Source organism: Alligator sinensis, unplaced genomic scaffold (genome assembly GCF_000455745.1).
Source record: "Alligator sinensis unplaced genomic scaffold, ASM45574v1 scaffold446_1, whole genome shotgun sequence".
Lineage (NCBI taxonomy): Eukaryota > Metazoa > Chordata > Crocodylia > Alligatoridae > Alligator > Alligator sinensis.
In genome coordinates this window covers 160,854-167,833 of record NW_005843090.1, presented here as the reverse complement: position 1 = coordinate 167,833, position 6,980 = coordinate 160,854, and the positions used below count along the sequence as shown (strand labels likewise).

Genomic DNA, 6,980 nt, shown 5'->3' with positions numbered 1-6,980 from the left:
GACAGGCTCAGCAAGTGGGCGGGCGAGAATCTGATGGTGTTCAACGCCGATAAATGCAAGGTTCTCCACCTTGGGAAGAAAAACCCTCAGCATCCTTATAGGCTCAGCAGTGCTATGTCGGTTAGCACTATGGAAGAAAGAGACTTGGGGGTCATCATTGACCACAAGATGAACATGAGCCTGCAATGCGATGCGGCGGCTAGTAAAGTGACCAAAACGCTGGCTTGCATCCATAGATGCTTCTCAAGCAAATCTCGGGACGTCATTCTCCCCCTGTACTCGGCCTTAGTGAGGCCGGAGCTGGAGTACTGTGTCCAGTTTTGGGCTCCACAATTCAAAAAGGATGTGGAGAAGCTTGAGAGAGTCCAGAGAAGAGCCACGTGCATGATCAGAGGTCAGGGAAGCAGACCCTACGATGACAGGCTGAGAGCCCGGGGGCTCTTTAGCCTGGAAAAGCGCAGGCTCAGGGGTGATCTGATGGCCACCTACAAGTTTATCAGGGGGGACCACCAGCATCTGGGGGAATGTTTGTTCACCAGAGCGCCCCAAGGGATGACGAGGTCGAATGGTCACAAACTACTTCAAGATCGTTTCAGGCTGGACATAAGGAAGAACTTTTTTACTGTCCGAGCCCCCAAGGTCTGGAACAGCCTGCCATCAGAGGTGGTTCAAGCGCCTTCATTGAACACCTTCAAGATGAAACTGGATGCTTATCTTGCTGGGATCCTATGACCCCAGCTGACTTCCTGCCCTTTGGGCGGGGGGCTGGACTCGATGATCTTCCGAGGTCCCTTCCAGCCCTGATGTCTATGAAATCTATGAAATGCCTGCTGGTTTCCCTTGGCCAGTTTGTAAATGGCCACTAGATCCCCCCTAGCCTTCTCTTGTAGAGGCTGAACAGGTTTAGGTCCCATCGCCTCTCCTCGTAGGGCCTGCCCTGCTGCCCCTGACCATGCGGGTGACCCTCTCCATGCTGTCCACACCCCCCCTGAAGTGCGGCGCCCAGAACTGGACGCAGTACTCCAGCTGCAGAGGATGTGCATTGCTCCTTGATGTAGAGAGCACCACACCCCTGCCTTTCTTCCCTGTTCTATCCTGCCTGTACAGCCCTGCCATTTGTCCCCTGCCGTTGGAAAGCATCAGGCCGACGTACTTCTTGCTGATGGTGAGAGGGGAATACCTTCTGTTCTGTCAGGAGCTGCTGCTATTAAGCATTTTTTTAAAATCGGCAGGTCCAGGTAACTTGTACCCAAGAGCAATACACATATTAGGTGAGGAGCAGTCTGAGCCAGTCATCTCGAGATTTAATGCATCTTGGACCAATGGAAAAAAACCCGAATATTTCTGCCTGGAAAAATTATGGAAAGGCTGATACAGGAGGCAATCGATGAGCAATGGGAGGATGGTGGTATGAATAATACTCATGGGGTGTGTCTACACATGCATTTACACGGACTTAAATTTACTGCGCAGTAAGTTACTGCTGGAACAGGCTGACTTCTACACATGCAGACATTAAAGCACATTAACACTGACTGACTGACTTGACACAGTGTTACTGCGCAGTAAGGCGTCTACACTTACATCACTGTGGAGTAACTAACCAGGCGTAAATTTGATACCTGCATGATACAGGTATCAAATTTACACTGAAGTTAGCATAAGTCACTGTATTTACTGCACAGTATAGGTGTGCACATGTAGATGCGCACCTGTACCATGCAGTGATTTCAGTTACTGCGCAGTAAATGCACACGTGTAGACGTGCCCGTGGTGGTGTAGCTGTGATGGTCCGGGGAGCGTGCTAGAAGCAAGATGTGTGTGGTGATTCATAGATTCATAGAGTCGGAAGGGACCTCAGTGGGCCATCTAGTCCAACCCCCTGCCCCTGGCAGGCAAGGAAAGGGTCACCAAACCTGGGACCGTGTGATCCCAGCCAGGTGCCGGTCCAGTCTCTTCTCGAAGACCCCCAGGGATGGGGCGAGCACCACCTCCCTTGGGAGCCCCTTCCAGATCCTGGCAACCCTGACTGTGAAGAACATTTTTCTGATGTCCAGTCTAAACCTACTCGCCGGTAGCTTATGGCCGTTGTTCCTTGTCGTTCCAGGGGGTGCCCTGGTGAACAGATCGTCACCTACTTCGTGTTGCTCCCGCCTTATGGATTTGTATGCCGCCACAATATCCCCTGTCAGCCTTCTCTTGGAGAGGCTGAAGAGGTTAATGTCCCTTAGCCTTTCCTCGTAGGGCCTTCCCTGCAGGCCTCTAATCAGACGAGCGGCTCTTCTTTGGACCCTCTCCAGGTTGTCCGCATCCCGCCTGAACCACGGCGCCCAGAGCTGGACACAGTACTCCAGCTGCAGCCTGACCAGTGCCGTGTAGAGCGGGAGGATCACCTCCCTGGACCTGTTTGTGAAGCACCTACAGATGCACGACAAGGTGCGACTGGCTCTGCCGACTGCTTCATCACATTGATGACTCATGTTCATCCTGGAGTCTACAGTGACCCCAAGATCTCTTTGTGCCTCAGTGGAGCTGAGAAGATCGCCCCCCAGCCTATAGGTATGATGGCAGTTCTTCCTCCCTAGGTGCAGCACCTTGCACTTGTCCTTATTGAATTGCATCCTGTTGCTCTCTGCCCGCTTCCCCAGCCTGTCTAGGTCAGCCTGGACCTGGTTCCTCCTCTCCAGGGTGTTAGCTGCACCCCATATTTAAGTGTCATCCACGAATTTGGACAGGGTGTTTCCCACCCCCTCATCCTGATCACTGATGAAGATGTTGAACAGCGTCAGCCCCAGACCTGAGCCCTGGGGGACCCCACGGCCCACATCTTTCCAGTTTGGCACCGACCCGTCCACCACCACCCTCTGAGTGTGACCCCGGAGCCAGTTTGCTACCCAGTCTACCGTATGATCATCCATGGCAAGTCTCCTCAGTTTATTAATCAGGATGGTATGGGATACCGTGTCAAAGGCCTTCTTGAAGTCCAGATAGATAACATCCACCTTGACTCCTGCATCTAAACAATTGGTGGCCTTGTCGTGATATCTTCTGTTGGGCCAGGTGCAGATGTGTGAGAGATGTTAGGCAAGTTTTTAGGCACAAAATGCTCTTTCTTGGGTTGGAACGGAGCAGACACCCTGAGCTAAGTCACAGCAGCACTGTGACTTTAGTTTAACTCCATTTTATAAGTGGAAATAGATGGAGAGAGGTCAGTCAACCCATGATGGAGAGAGAAGTTAGCAGAAGTAGCCCCAAGAGAGGCAAGAAGCAGTTGGAATAAATGAACCCAATGTGGGTTTACAGTGGGAGCGGGTGGCTGGCAGGGACCCCCCAGCTATTGTCTGCATTTAGTCCTTGGTTTTTAGAGTCTGGTCAAGTTAGGGATTTTTATTCCCGGCTTTGAAAGGCCTGGGTCAGTTTTGCATGAGTACGAGGACTGCGTGATAGAGACACGGGTTCTGGGATGAGTTGGTCCAACTCGTGACTCGAGTTTCTCGCCACTGCTTTGTTGGGATTTTGGTGCAGCTTCCCCCTGGATTCCTGCTTCTCAGGCTGTGAGGCTGGCTCCCTACGAAGTCCCTGACTGCAGCCGTTCATTAGGCACGAGCTTTCCTGAGCTCAGAAGGCAGCAAAGGGCTTTGGGGATTGATGACAGGCAACCAGAGCACAGGGGATGCTTCAGACCTGCCTGGCTTGTGCATGGCTCAGATCAGAGGGCCGCTGTCCTGCAGCTGCAGGGCTGCATTTGAGAGGTCTCCCCGGCACGCAGACCCCGCAGGCGGCTAGTCCAGTGCATGCAATCTCCCTCCTTTGCCTGCTCCGGAGACCGCCCTCCACAACCTGTGCCTTGCAGTCACCTCGTGGTATTATTGCCCTCAGTGCAGACACACAACACACTTATCCCAGGGGAAGTTCCCTTTACTCTGGGATAGAAGCGAAGCAGGTTCCCAGTACTCGGCCGCACACCAGTGTGAATCCAGTCCACTCCGGGGCAAAGTTACGCTGGAGAAAAGGAAAAGTAACTGTACCCCGAGGTACCTGTCATGTGTCCGCTCCTCCGCGCCCTGCCAATGCGTGGTGCCTGCATGAGTGAGGCCTGGCTGCAAACTTCCTGCTGCTTCTAAAGCCCAGGCCCCAGTCGTGCTGTCCGTACAGCTGTCCGTCCATCCGGTCTGTCTGGGGTGCAGCCTGGACAGCCTGTGGGATCCAGGGCCCGGTCCTCTCGTGGCTCAGGGTTGCTCTTGTGCTGGCTAAAAGGGTGGGAGCCTCGTGACACCTCCCACGTATGGCTTCATACCCTCTGGCCCTGGATAGTAGATGCCAATGAGTCAGCCCTGGGGCTCTCCAGCAGGCCTCACGGCAGCAGCCAAGGCCCTGTCCTGCTCATCCATCTGTCTGTGGTGGGCAGGGGGCATTGGCAGAGCTCGGGCTGACATGCTGCTGGTGGTAGAGCGGCCCAATACCATGGCAAAGGGGGCCTGAGACAGTCCTGGGCAAGATGTCCCCCTGCCATGGGGTGCTAGAGTGCCACAGGGCCCCCAAATGCCCATGAGCTTCAGGGAGAGAGAGCAGGGGGAATGGAGATGCCCAGGGCCTTGCCCTCCTTCCATCATTCTTCCCACTTCTCAGATGGGGAAACTGAGGTTCAAAGGGACAGGGCCTTCCCTGAGCCACGGAGAGGTGGCATCAGAGCCAGGGCTGAGGCGCTGCCTGCCAGCTCTGTGCTCACGGCATTAGTGTCTCTGTCCCCAGCTTGGGCTAAGCCTGGTGAGGAGGGTAACCTCAGCTTCTGGCTGCCCCCCAGAGCCAACCAAGGAGGCCAAGACTGGTGGCACCCGGGGCCAGTCCCCTGGAGAGGCAGCCTCTACCTGGGGGAGCCGTGCCCCTGGGGACATTGCGAACAATGTGTTGAAAGATCTCAGGAGCGGTGGGGCACCAGCTGGGCGCAGGGAGCTCTTGGGGGGCAGCGGGGAAGTCTGTTGAACCTCTAGTATCTTTCTCATGCCATGGTGGGCATTAATGGGGTATCCTGGAGGGTGCCCAGTACTGCAGGAGCCCCAGCCAGAAGGCTGGACTACACGGTACACACATCCGCACAGCTGTTGCATCCATTGGGTCGCACACTCATGCACATGTGCACACACACACACACGCATGCACACACGCTGTCTCCCCCTCACCTGCCTGAGGCGGGCACGTGAAGCTCATTTCAGTCTCTCCGCCTGGCTGGATTCAGGTTGTGGCCAGGCCAGCTCCAAAAGGCCGCGTCCAGCCTCACCCCTCTGTCCCCCTGCCCCCAGGAGCACCGGCTGTGTCCCGTCCCCCCCCATTCCACTGCACACTTTATGATTTTGTTTGGTTCCCCTATTGAGTTTGGTTTGTGTTACTTTTCCCCATGTCATTTTTTGTTGGCGGGAGCCCTGGTTTCCAACCCGCTGGCACCGGGGCCTTCTGAGGAGACGTGAGCTCGAGGGCCTGCACCTTACGGGTCACTCACAATCCTCCAGCCTTTTCCAGCAAGGGCCAGTCACTCAGTTCCATCCCGAATGGGACAGTTGCCTTTTTCCAGTCTCAGGTCTCCTACGGTTTCAGTCTCTCCTGCTGTACAGAGTGGTTGGGGAAGCCTGTCAGCAATGATCGCTGTCAGTAGATCTCCCAGCTTTCTCAGAAGTGCCCCGTAAATGCAGCCATTCGGCCCAGGCAGGGCACTGTCAGCAGGCAGAGAGCGCCAGTGGTGCCAGAGCAGAGGGGCCCAAGGGAGCTGCCTGGAGTCACGCAGCAGGGACGGGTCGAGCCTCGGAAATAGACCCCAGACCCCAAGCATCGTGGGACCAGGCCCAGCAGAGGTTTAACTACACGTAGTGGGCATGGCCTGGGTGTGTAGGGCAAGAAGAGCAGAGAGACGGGGCAGACAGGGCCCTCTGGGTTCTGTTCCACCCGAAAAGCGTCTGATTCTGGTCCCCGCGCTCAAGTCCCTGAAAGGGATAATGCAAAAGGTGGGTAGGCTCCTCGCTGCTTTGCATGACTCGGTCATAAGGGTCAGGTGCCAGTGCGTTCCCACGGTCTGGATTTTCCAGGACCTGAATGTGACAGAATAGACTCGCACTAAGGGCCCTGGCACCTGTTACCTTTAGAGCATGATTCAGGTGTGAGATATGCCATAAATAGTCGCTCCGCCGCACGAGAAAGCCAGTTGATGGCATGGTAATGTCACAGACAAGCCACAAAGATGGTCCACATATAACGTAGAACATCTCTGTGGCTTGTTTGTATCGCGCCATCAATGGAACGTGTGATGGGTCGGGGTGAGCCATGACGGACCCCAGCGTTCAGTTGCGTGCCAGGAACCGGCATGGGGCAGCCCCTGGGGTCTGGGACACAGCTGCCCCCTCCCGGCTCAGTGGGACTGGGCAGGGGGCAGTCCCGGGTGCTGGATCCAGTGCCCCATCCTCAGAGACATATTGGTGTGCCAGGAGCCTGACATCAGGGAAAATCTCCCCGGGTCTCTGGCTCAGACCTTTAAAAAGCAAGTGTGATGCTGGGAGCTCCCAACTGCACACCCGGGCACCCGTGGAAGTGCCCACGGGAACAGCAGCTGGGCAGACAGGAGCTCCCCGCTGCCCGTGCAGCTCGAGTGCAGTTTGCAGGACCAGGCCTGGCCACGCCGGGCTCCCCCCATGCCAGCAGCTGGCAATGGCCCACATGGGGCGTGAGGAATTTTATGCCCCGTCCCCAAACTCGCTGACCTGCCAGCTGCGCAATTGCCTTCAGGTCTGCCGGCAGCCTCGGGCGCCTGCGTCCAGTAGACACCCAATGGGTGCAATAGGATCTGGCTCCTAGCTCAGCCCCCTGCTCTCGGCAGGATGCCTCTGGCTACACAAGTGATGCTGCGGGAGGAACCGAGCCCCCGACTGAAACGTTCACCCCTGAATGCCCGCCGCTAGGCCCTGCCACGGCTGCGGATCCCAGGGGGTGGGTTT

At 56.0% G+C, this 6,980-nt stretch overlaps 1 protein-coding gene across 5 annotated transcripts in view; it reads left to right on the top strand.

The window, feature by feature from the left end:
* The window catches only part of ARHGAP39 (Rho GTPase activating protein 39), a 160,391-nt gene that overhangs the window by 134,763 nt on the left and 18,648 nt on the right, over positions 1-6,980 (top strand). The window lies entirely within an intron of this gene.